Genomic DNA, 12,764 nt, shown 5'->3' with positions numbered 1-12,764 from the left:
AGAACATCGAGCCAACTTTACACAACTGTGGGAAGCATTGGAGTCAACATGGGACAGAATCCCTGTGGAACGCTTTCAACACCTTGGAGAGTCCATATCCCACCTAATTGAGGCTGTTCTGAGAGGAAAAGAGGGTGTTCCTAATGTAATCTCAACTGGGAATCCCCCTCCGCCTTTTCTCTTTATCCTCTTCTTTCTTCTCCCCAAACTCCCTCTGAAAGAAAAGGAGGGAATAAATTATGTATAGGGTCCAAATGAAAAAATGAAAAATGCTTGAGGAATGTGCAAGGGAAATACCTCTGTTTTTAACCTCACCTCCACAGAGTTGCAAGCTGAATGAAATTTGCCAGAGGGAGAGAGAGGGAGAGAGCAAGAGAAAGAGAGCTAGGTAGAGGGAGACATAAGAGAAAGAGGAGAGAGATGGACAGAGAGAGGGGAGAGGTAGAGAGAGAGAGGGGGAAAAGGGAGGTGAGGGAGGATGGAGGGAAATACAGTAAATAACTTTTAGCGCCTCACATTCATACATTCATGAAACTCCTACATTATATGAATCAAGCCGTTTCTTGCCCCTACAGAATCCCCTCTCTCTGCCGCCAGTCATTGCCACTAGACTCGTCGTCACGTCCTGACCTTAGTTCCTTTTTTATGTCTCTATTTTAGTTTGGTCAGGTCGTGAGTTGGGGTGGGCATTCTATGTTTTTGTTCTATGTTTTGTATTTCTGGTTTTGGCCTGGTATGGTTCCCAATCAGAGGCAGCTGTCAATTGTTGTCTCTGATTGAGAACCATACTTAGGCAGCCTGTTTTCCCACTATGGGTTGTGGGTAGTTGTTTTCTGTTTTTTGCTGCTGCACCTTACAGGACTGTTTCGTTTTTGTTTCACTCTCTTTGTTATTTTGTTTAGTGTTTCTGTTCCAATAAATAACATGAACACTTACCACGCTGCACATTGGTTCGATCCTTCATATTCCTCGTCAGAATAGGAAGAAAACTGTTACACTCGTTCATCGTAAAAACCAAACAGTCCTGGTTGTGTCCATGTTAAGGACACATGTGAAGTGAAAAGAAGGGGAGATGATCGAGTGCATAGCCATGGGAATTTGTTTAGGGGTGGGTGTGCTGCAAATTATTGCCAGCGCTGGGGCTGCAGACTTACCAGGCTTACCGTAGCAGTCAAAAATGTGGACACACCTACTCATTCAAAGGTTTTTCTTTATTTTTACTACTTTCTACATTGTAGAATACTAGTCAAGACATCTAAACTATGAAATAGAAACATATGGAGTCATGTAGTAACCAAAAAAGTGTTAAACAAATCAAAATATATCTTATTCCTCAAAGTAGCCACCCTTTGCCTTCATGACAGCTTTGCACATTCTTGGCATTCTCTCAACCAGCTTCGTGAGGAATGCTTTTCCAACCGTCTTGAAGTAGTTCCCACATATGCTGAGCACTTGTTGGCTGCTTTTCTTCACACTGCGGACCAACTCAGCCCAAACAATCTCAATTGGGTTGAGGTCGGTGATTTTGAAGGTCAGGTCATCTGATGCAGCATTCCATCACTCTCCTTGGTCAAATAGCCCTTACACAACCTGGAGGTGTGTTCTGGTCGTTGTCCTGTTGAAATGCAAATGATTGTCCCACTAAGTGCAAGCCAGATGGGATGGCATATCGTTGGAACCAAAAATCTCACATTTTTGGTCATCTTTGGTCATCAGGCCAAAGGACATATTTCCACCTGTCTAATATCCATTGCTCGTGTCTTTTTGGCCCAAGCAAGTCTCTTCTTATTATTGGTGTCCTTTAGTATTGTTTTTCTTTTCAAGCAATTCGACCATGAAGGCCTGATTCATGCAGGCTCCTCTAAACAGTTGATGTGTCTGTTACTTGAACTTTGTGAAGCATTTATTTGGGCTTCAATCTGAGGTGCAGTTACCTTTAATGGACTTATCTGCATTAAAGATAACTCAGAGCTTTCCCTCCCTGTGGTGGTCTCATCACCAGTTACATCATAGCTCTTGATGATTTTAGCGAATGCACTTGAAGAAACTTTCATAGTTTTGGAAATTTTCCAGATTGATTGGCCTTCATGTCTTAAAGTAATGATGGACTGTCATTTCTCTTTGCTTATTTGAGCTGTTCTTGCCATAATATGGACTTGGTCTTCTACCAAATAGGGTTGTGTTCTGTATACCACCCCTACCTTGTCACAAAACAACTGATTTATTTGAACACTTTTTTGGTTTCTACATGATTCCATATGTGTTATTTCATAGTTTGGATGTCTTCACTATTATTCTACAATGCAGAAACTAGTGAAAATAAAGAAAAACCCAGGAATGAGTAGATGTCCAAACTTTTGATTGGTACTGTATATGCAGACTGAACAAAAATATAAACACAACATGCAACAATTTCAATGACTTTACTGAGTTACAGTTCATATAAGGAAATCAATCAATTGAAATAAAATCTTTAGGCCTTAATCTGTGGATTTCACATGACTGGGCCTGGGAGGGCATAGGCTCAGCCACTTGGGAGCAAGTCCCACCCACTGGGGAGCCAGGCCCAGCCGATAAAAACTTGTTTTTCCCCACAAAAGTGCTTTATTACAGACAGAAATACTCTTCAAATTCTCTAAAACGACATTATTGTAGAGAAATTAACATTATTCTCCAATGTAGAAAATAGTAAAAATAAAGAAAAACCCTGGAATGAGTAGGTGTGTCCAAACTTTAAACTTTTGACTGCTACTGTATGTATTGGTCTGTTAATACAGGACTATTAAAGGCCCAGTGCACTATTAGTGGAAAAATAGATTTTTATTATGATTTTTCAGTGGCAGCTACAGCACCCTCAACACCCCTACTTCCCGCCGCTATGATCGCTTGTGTGTGTGTAAAGAAGCTTGAGTGTTAGAGAGATTGTGTTTTAGAGAGATTATTTATTTTATTGCAGACCATTCAATCTATTGTTAACATATTCCCAAATGTTTTGTAAACCAAATGTTTAAACGCTTCATTTTCTATTTTGTTTACAATGTTGTCTTATAACATTTGAATAGCCTAAAAAAAGGGTTCTGGTCAAATGGAGTGCAATACATAGGAAAAGGGTTGCCATTTGGGACACACCCTAGCTCGCTCAGTAGCCCTTGGAGAGGTAGCTCCCACAACAACCTAGCTAGAGAGAGAGAGAGAGAAAGATCCAGAGAGATCCAGGAAGTGTCATGTCAAATCTTTGAGAAGGTTATCAATTTTATGCAGTAGGGTGTTCACCCACAATGCCCAGAGTGGATGAAAATGCGCTTTGGTGATGAAATTTCACTTCCTTATGTTATAAAAATATGATTCTTCATGTTCTGAATCATTCGGTGGAATCTTTCTCTAACATACAGTATCATTAACATTCTATCCCAAAAATGTGCTTTAGTAACCTAATACATCAGTTGACAGAGCGGTGCAGCTTTATTGTCGTCTTCCAGGTTGTTTCCACGGATCGAAAATAGCAAAATTAGCATGACACGAGCTGAATTCAATGTAAAATGCTTTGAAAATAAAAAGCTTACATTAATATGAACAGCGTTGTAATTTCTCAATTGTTTGAGGTCCTCCGGATTTGAGAAGAAAGATGACAAGATCAATGGCATCCCTGCATTGAATAGCACATTCATAAATGGCAAAACACACAGTCAAAAAAATAAAACATAAGGAACAAGATTTTGAAGCGTCTGTCCTATATCTAGGATATACAATATAAGAAAGATCAGGAAATATATTTTAGGGACACACATTTCACTTTTTTTTGTTGCCAAAAAAACGACCTCCTTATAAGACCGACTTTCGAGATGTCTCATGGTCTGACAAACACCGCTGTAGCTTGTTCCCCTTCCACTGCAGATGCGGAAGGCTGACATAAGTGGGTGTGGTGGATTGAGATGCAGTCCATGGAACAGCAAAAAACGGATATCCCTAGAATAAACCGGTGGATGGGGATTGATGGGATTGCGTCAATAGAGTCTTTAGGATTAAACACTGATTCTTTCTAACCTCTCACTCAAGGTGACCACAGGCCCGCATTTTGACCCTTTGTTCCGCCTCCCGCAACCAACCAATCATGTCCCAAATTGCATCAACAAATTCAAACACCACAAACCTAGGGGAAAAAAAGGTTGATTTGTCCCGTATTTCAGTCAGACATTCCAAGCTGTCTGGGCAATGCATCTTCTGGTGGGGGAAGGATGAGGCGAGCGAAGAACGTGGATGTTTGAGAGAGAGAAGTTATTGAAATCACACTGGCCCTTAAGCTGTCCAATACCATTACATTAGGATGGAAATCAGCAGGACCCCCGTACACTGCGGAGAACAAACAGCAGCACATTGCACGCAACTAGCTAACCCAACTCAGCATGGTATGTATGTGTGTGTGTGTGTGTGTGTGTGTGTGTGTGTGTGTGTGTGAGAGAGAGAGAGAGAGAGGAGTCTTATTAAGCAGCTAACCTTGTTTGGACATACTAAACCTAACACACACACACACACACACACCCTCAACCTCAACCCTCCCCCATCACACACACACACACAACCAGTGTGTATGAATGTATGATCACAAAACATTGCATGTGCAGAGTCACTGGGGGACATTGTGCATAACACACACACACACACACACACACACACACACACAGCCCCACCCCACCCCCGCAGTGTGTCTGAACCGCCTCCTGTGCAACAGAGGCAGTCATCTCCTCAGTGACAGTATGCCTGCGGATTTGTGTGCCGTTATGAATGAATACGAGTACAGAATGAATGTACGTGAGGGAGTGAATGTGTGTGTGTGTAAAAACGTGAATGAATGTCCCCAAGCGAATATGAAGGGAAGAAGCCTATTGAATTAACGCAGTGTGCATGATGGACAGGCATAAATAAACATGGAGAAGGAATATGAAGAAGATCATTTAGAGGTAGAGACTAAGTCTATTGTGTGGATATGTGTGTGTGTGAGGGGAAAATAATGAATGAACATGTGAATTAATCATCACAAGTGAAAGAGGTAGGATGAATGATTACTGGTAGGATTTTATTTCAAAGTACACGGTCAAATGGTAATTGCTGTATTAACCTAATATTTACTTTGCTTTTGGGGATTCATCAAAACAAGCACGAGCAGTCACCATTCGGTACAAGGTCGTTACCAACTGTGTTCAATTCCGTGTAATTACACTGTAACAAGTTTTGTAGTTAATTATAATAACTCATAGTTACACAGCAATAACAACAAGTAACTGGTGGTAATTGCAGTCTGCAAATACAGAGGTGTAAGAATGAATGCTTGTTTAAAATGGGCAAGTTTCCACTAAATTCACCAATTTATTGTTTCGTTTTTCTCAGCTGCATCTGATTCAGTAACACCTGTCACAAGGTTGTAATCTCTTATGAACAGATGAGCTGGGTGTCCGAGGTTACAAAGGTTGGAGGCTCAGTAGGCTCTAATTATGTATCTGTGAATGCATATTCTTGAAAATATAGTTTAGGCCTATAGCTAGGCTAGCTAGCTAGATACTTAGCCAGTTGTTGTGTTATCCAACTCGCAATAATAGTGCTTGCTAACACTAATCAGTTAGCTAACGTTAGTGTTTAGCGACATTGAAAAGGAACTAACGTTCATAGTGTGTATTGACACACGTAGCTAGCTAGGTTCGGGCAAGATAAGACCAACAAACCCAGTTAGCTTGCTAAAGTTAGTTAGCTAGTGAGTAGCGACCACATCATAGCTATTTGACGGCTATAGGTAGCAACCTAGCTAGTCAAGTTTGAAAAATAGCAGGCTAGCTAATCCCGCTAAAACTCAACACATTGCATGGAAAGTCTTATAAGGGCACAGAATGAGACCCAGATGCAGACACGGGGGGAAGATTGTTCGAGTCTCTGATATTTATTAGTATCCAAGGGGCAGGCAAGAGAATGGTCGTGGACAGGCAAAAAGATCATAAGGTCGGAGTCCAGGATGTACAGAGTGGCAGGCAGGCTCGAGGTCAGGGCAGGCAGTATGGTCAAGCCGGCGGGTTCAGAGTCAGGGCGGGCAAGGGTCAAAACCGGGAGGACTAGAAAAAAAGAGATAAGAAAAAGCAGGCGCAAGGAGAAACCACGCTGGTTGTCTTGACAAGACAAGACGAACTGGCACAGAGAGACAGGAAACACAGGGATGAATACACTGAGGAAAATAAGCGACACCTGGAGGGGGTGGAGACAATCACAAGGACAGGTGAAACCGATCAGGGTGGGACAAGTCTATTCTGTATGGTAAGTAACTAGTTGACCACCTGAGGTCTGTGGCACCTTAATTGGGGAGAACGGGCTTGTGGTAATGGCTGGAGCGGAATCAGTGGAATGGTGTCAAATACCATTCCATTTTCTTCGTTCCAGCCATTATTATGATCCTGTCACGTCAGCTCCCGTTCCCCCTCTCTGGCGCTCAAGGTCGCCGGGCTGCTCATCATTACGCACACCTGTCACCATTGTTACACACATCGTTTCCTGTATTGACTGATATTGTGTTTGCAGTCCCTTTTCCACTCAAGACAATACTTTTCTCCCCTGTCAGAAATGGATCTCTTGGTCCATCTGTGCACCTAGTGGATAAGCCAGTCTGGCAGCTTTTGGAGAAACCCTCCGAGATCACACTCAAACCCAACAGCTACAGAGCGTTGTGAGCAAATGGCTGGACAGAGAGGATAGAGCTAGCAAATGACAGTCGCCACTAAAAAATCCAATAGGGAAAAGCTTAAAGACTTGTTCTTTTGCCAAGATGGCAGACAGAACGCTAAAGAGTTGCTCATTTTTTTTTTTTTATTTTACCTTTATTTGGCCTTGTCATTGAGGGCGCATCTCCTTCCCCCCCACCTCCCTCCCTCCTCCGCTGCTCCTCTGTTCAGTTAGCTAGGAGTCATTATCTCCTAGACACGTTAGCATGGTCCACGGGCCCCTCGTACTACACCCACTGACACTAATCAGTTAATCATAATAATTTTCTCATTTTTCCCCCTTCCCTTTTCCCGCACTGCTCTGTGGCATTGTGATTTATATTTCCTTCTAACTGGCTCAACAATTATATTGGTTAGGAAGGAATCCGACGGGGGCCAACATGTAGCGGGGAGCATTGAATAATTCATGGAGGGTTGCCAAGCTCCAGCTTTTTAAACGGCACAAGACACAATGGGGCACACCCCCAAGGACACAATTGTTGGCTGTGGGTTTAACAATGAAATCAGTGTCGGCCACGGGGGAGTGACTCAGAGAGTGGCGGGAGACAGAGAGTCGCAAATTAAATGATAAATGAAAACGATCATTGTTGATGTCAGCAGGGGCGCAACTTTCACTGGGGACGGGGGGGACATGACCCCAAAACACTATAAAATTGCATTTTTGTCCCCCAAAGTTGTATCATTGCACTGTGATAGTAAAAGTGGCATCGGTGTGCTTTAGGACCATAAGTACATCTCAGAGCGGTTGGGTAGGCTGTTTGGCAGGTTCAGCCAGCTGGATTTAGGACCACAGACACCGCAGAGCTTGCGGACAGGCTGTGTGTCACGCCCTGACCTTAGTTATCTTTGTTTTCTTTATTATTTTGTTTAGGTCAGGGTGTGAAGAGGTGGTTTGTTTAGTTTTTGTATTGTCTAGGAGGTTTTGTATGTCTTGGGGTTTGCATGTCTACGGTTGCCTAGACTGGTTCTCAATCAGAGGCAGCTGTTTATCGGTGTCTCTGATTGGGGACCATATTCAGGTAGCCATATGCCTTGGGTATTTTGTGGGTTGTTATTCTATGTTTAGTTGCCTGTTCTGCACTAGCCATATTAGCTTCACGGTTAGGTTTGTTTTGTTCAGTGTTCTTTCTTTAATAAAGAAGTATGTACGCTTACCACGCTGCACCTTGGTCTCCTCTATATGATGACCGTGACACTATGTGAAGGCAAAGCTTCTGAAAGACATGGTGCTGCTGTCTGCAGCTGCTGTCTCTATGTGTTTTGCGCTTTTTCTCAGAGTTGTAAAAGCAAGCAGCACAGAAACTGGCTACTCTTTATTTGACTGATGTAGCTGGTAAGGTACCTACTGCTTGACTTAACAGAAACAAATATACATTTGACTAAAGTTCTGTCTGTGGAGAATGAACTAGCTAGCTAGCTGCTACCACACCCTCTAGTTCAGCTTTAGCCTCTAGCTACAGTATCTGTCAGGTAGCAGTATCTAACAGCTGTTGTGTATATGGAAATGTTTTGTAGCCTTTTGTCCTGTTTCAACAGAAGGCAATTAACTCAGTTGATGTACCATTAGAGCTAGCCAGAAGTTGACTAACATTAGTTAGCTAGCTCACTAACTTAGCTATTATTTTTGCCTCAATCATACTAGACCTGAACAAACGATGAAACCAGCAGCCAAACAATTGAAGACCGGTATTCTGACATTTTTTGACAGTGCAATGTGAATGTTTATTAGAGTCAGTATAGCAATGTAACGTTATTGATCTGTCAGTTTCCCTAGCTAACTCCCTACTTTTTACACTGACACGGTATAAACAGCTGCACAGGCTACACTGTCATGGTGCACAGTCAGTACACAACACTATGCTCATCATGTCTTATCAAGATCAGATGGTGACAGGTGTCCCAGCAGGATCAGAAATCAGTCTACAGAGGTCAGGTGAATATTGCAGTATATTATAACAATCAGTGAAGTGCCATCTTGAGTTGATGGGTAGGTGACAGTCTGGGATCTGTGAATAAAGGTCATTTAAATTATTGAACCATTGGTTGTATTCTTGGATAATGTAATGTATAAATGTACACCAAGGTCATTATTTGTCATGCCTCATCTGAGCAGGATCAGATTGTGACAGGGGTCTCAGCAGGGTCAGGAAACCAGGGAAGACCAATCTGTGACGGCGCAGAGGGGAACTTTTGCAGATACAACACTTTATTCTCTCAGTGCAGCAAACACTGGACAAGCCAAAAACGTCAAAGATTAACACTATTTTAAGGCAGTCTGGCAAACCTCAAGTTGATTTCCAAACTGTATTAAAAGTTAGAGGCTTTTCCCAATGACACAAAACATCACACACAAAACATCAAAGAAAATGAGGATGACCTGGGAGAGACTGTTGATGATTATGAATGAATACAGATACGTTTGAAGTCCCAGTCATGTTCATATGATCTCAGACATACATTTGTGCAATTTAACCTACTATATGCCAGTGAAACGGAATATCATGCACTCAGAAATGTCATTCCTCTGCTAAAACACAAAAGGGGACATATTTGCATGGTATGACCTTGTGAAGGTTGGCTGATTTCTGGCAAAGACTATGTTTGTTTTATCTCAGCATGTCTACAGATTCTCCCTTCTCCCTGTTTTTGTTTGCTTGAAAATGTTGATACTGGTGTGTTATCATTTATAGCAGCTGAGAAATGCATTGCCATTAATTGTAAGGTTGGTTATCCTCCCACAATGTCACAATAGATGGCATAAATGTCAATGTTATGTATCACTAGATTTGTTTCATTATGAGATTAAGGGTATACTGGGTGCCTTATATGGAATACTGTATGACAAAGAAAACACTAGATTTTTTTAGTCCAGCAGTCTCAAATATATATATTTTTCCATGGCACACGAGGCACCTATCTGATTTGCATATCTCTCAGTGGACTAATCCATTGAGGAGGCTGCAGGGATGACACGGTCCAAGAATATGGGGATTGTGGCTCAGATGCACAAGGTACGTCTCTCTCTCCAGAATGAGCTCTCTACCTCCATTTTGTGGGTATTCATTGTTTCATAACTTAAATATGTTGAAACTCGAGGTAGGATAGGCTATAGGATTTGTAGATCTTTGACTTTGTGTGATTAGTTTACCAGCTATGAAACAGAACGGTAGAAATCATTTGAAAACAGCTAATGCAGAATTTGCTTTCCTATAAATGTGATCAGACATTCATATTTTGATGCATAAATGTGAGTGAAATGCTCCCACTGTGGAGCCCTGACCACCCGCCAACGTGGCTGGTAAAAAGGACATCTTACCTGGCAATAACAAAATCTACCGGCATTTGGCAGGTGGTGGGTGTTAATTTTAAGCCCTGTATTTTTATTACAGTCATTTAGGCCTACAGTTCTCATTGTCGGAGTGGCCGTATGTTTTGCAGAACTCGCAACCTATGCTACACTTGTGAGAAACATGTTTTTGTTCATTTCTTCATCGTATTCTGTTTGATACTCTCCTGTCAATGTTGAGTAAGGACACGCACCTAATTATGGATACAGAAGTAGGACTAGTCTACGTGGCCTGGGTGCAAATGTCGGCCTATAATTGTGGTCATTTGGGGATGTCTGATAGTATTTGCGATTGTCTTAATTTACCGCCGGTAATGAGCTGTGGAGCTTCTCATAGTAATTTTTCTTCACCTCAAACAGAGAGTAAACAAATCCTGTTTTTAGAATCAATTGAGAATGAAAATGTAATGCTCTGATCCAGTGGAATCATCATAGAATACCTGATTATTTCTTTATCCCTTCCACAAATAGCCTACAGCTGTGTCTGTCCCGGGGTCACTGGCGTGGGAAACTTTGAGGGCCCAGAATATTTTATTGCTAGCGTTAGGTTTAGGTCAACCCAGTTGATAGTTGATACAATATTTCGAGTTTGTTGCAGACAGGCCATGTGTAGCCAATGTGATTTATAGTTTTTTTTATCAGGATATTTTTTACCCAAAGCCTGCAATGTTTTTATGTGTTGGCTTTATGTATGCTATTTTTACATAGTTGGCGATGGTAATAAGTTAATTTTAGATAGAATAAGACACTAAATTAATTAATCACAGACAATGATTTTGAGACACAAAGACTATTATAATTTCAATGGAACTGTTCCACAAAAGTCAGAAGTTTACATACACTTAGGTTGGAGTCATTAAAACTCGTTTTTCAACCACTCCACCACTTGTTAACAAACTATAGTTTTGGCAAGTCGGTTAGGACATCTAAATTGTGCATGACAAGTAATTTTTCCAACAATTGTTTACAGACAGATTATTTCACTTATAATTCACTGTATCAAAATCCCAGTGGGTCAGAAGTTTCCATACACTAAGTTGACTGTGCCTTTAAACAGCTTGGGAAATTCTAGAAAATCATGTCATGGTTTTAGAAGCTTCTGATAGGCTAATTGACATCATTTGAGTCAATTGAAGGTCTACCTGTGGATGTATTTAAAAGACAACCTTCAAATTCAGTGCCTCTTTGCTTGACATCATGGGGAATTCAAAATAAATCAGCCAAGACCTCCAAAAAACAACAACTGTAGACCTCCACAAGTCTGGTTCTTCCTTGGGAGCAATTTCCAAAAACCCGAAGGTACCACGTTCATCTGTACAACCAATAGTGCGCAAGTATAAACACCATGGGACCACGCAGCTATTATACCGCTCAGGAAGGAGACGCGTTCGGTCTCCAAGAGATGAACGAACTTTGATGCGAAAGTGCAAATCAATCTTAGAACAACAGCAAAAGACCCTGTGAAAATGCTGGGGAAACAGGTACAAAAGTATCTATATCCACTGTAAAACGAGTCCTATATCGACATAACCTGATAGGCCGCCAGCAAGGAAGAAGCCACTGCTCCAAAACCACCATGAAAAAGACAGACTTCGGTTTGCAACTGCACATGGGGACAAAGATAATACATTTTGGAGAAATGTCCTCTGGTCTGATGAAACAAAAATGTAACTGTTTGGCCATATTGACCATCGTTATGTTTGTAGGAAAAAGGGGAACGGTTGCAAGCTGAAGAACACCTTCCCAACTGTCAAGCATGGGGGTGTCAGCATCATGTTGTGGGGGTGCTTTGCTGCACGAGGGACTGGTGCACCTCACAAAATAGATAGCATCATGAAGGGGGAAAATTATGTGGATATATTGAAGCAACATCTCAAGACATCAGTCAGGAAGTTAAAGCTTGGTCGCAAATGGGTCTTCCAAATGGACAATGACCCCAGGCATACTTCCAAAGTTGTGGAAAAATGGCTTAAGGAAAACAAAGTCAAGCTATAGGAGTGGCCATCACCAAGCCCTGACCTCAATCCCATAGAAAACGTGTGGGCAGAACTGAAAAGCGTGTGCGAGCAAGGAGGCCTACAAACCTGACTCAGTTACACCAGCTCTGTCAGGAGGAACTTATTGTGGGAAGCTTGTGGAGGACTACCCGAAACGTTTGACCCAAGTTAAACAATTTAAAGGCAATGCTACCAAATATTAATTGAGTGTATGTAAACTTCTGACCCACTGGGAATGTGATGAAAGAAATAATAGCTGAAATAAATCACTCTCTACTATTATTCTGACATTTCACATTCTTAAAATAAAGTTGTGATCCTAACTGACCTAAGACAGGGAATATTTACTAGTATTAAATTTCAGTAATTGTGAAAAACTGAGTTTAAATGTATTTTGCTAAGGTGTATGCAAACTTCCGACTTCAACTGTATATGAACACAGCTGCCACTTCATTACAGCCATTAGATGCAGTTTATCATAGCGCATTATGATAAACTGAGTGTGAGACAGAGAGAGAGGAAACAAAATTTAAAAATTAAAAACATTCCAATTGAAAATAAGTAAGGCTCTTGTCAGAAACCCAGAGAGGTAGCGCTAGACTCATTATCTGAGTCCTGTGGTTCTTAATTCGGTTTTCTGTTCCCCCACTGCTGTCAACGAGA

This window comes from Oncorhynchus mykiss, chromosome 19, assembly GCF_057628025.1.
Source record: "Oncorhynchus mykiss isolate SJ-2025 chromosome 19, ASM5762802v1, whole genome shotgun sequence".
NCBI lineage: Eukaryota > Metazoa > Chordata > Actinopteri > Salmoniformes > Salmonidae > Oncorhynchus > Oncorhynchus mykiss.
This window is presented reverse-complemented; position numbering follows the sequence as displayed.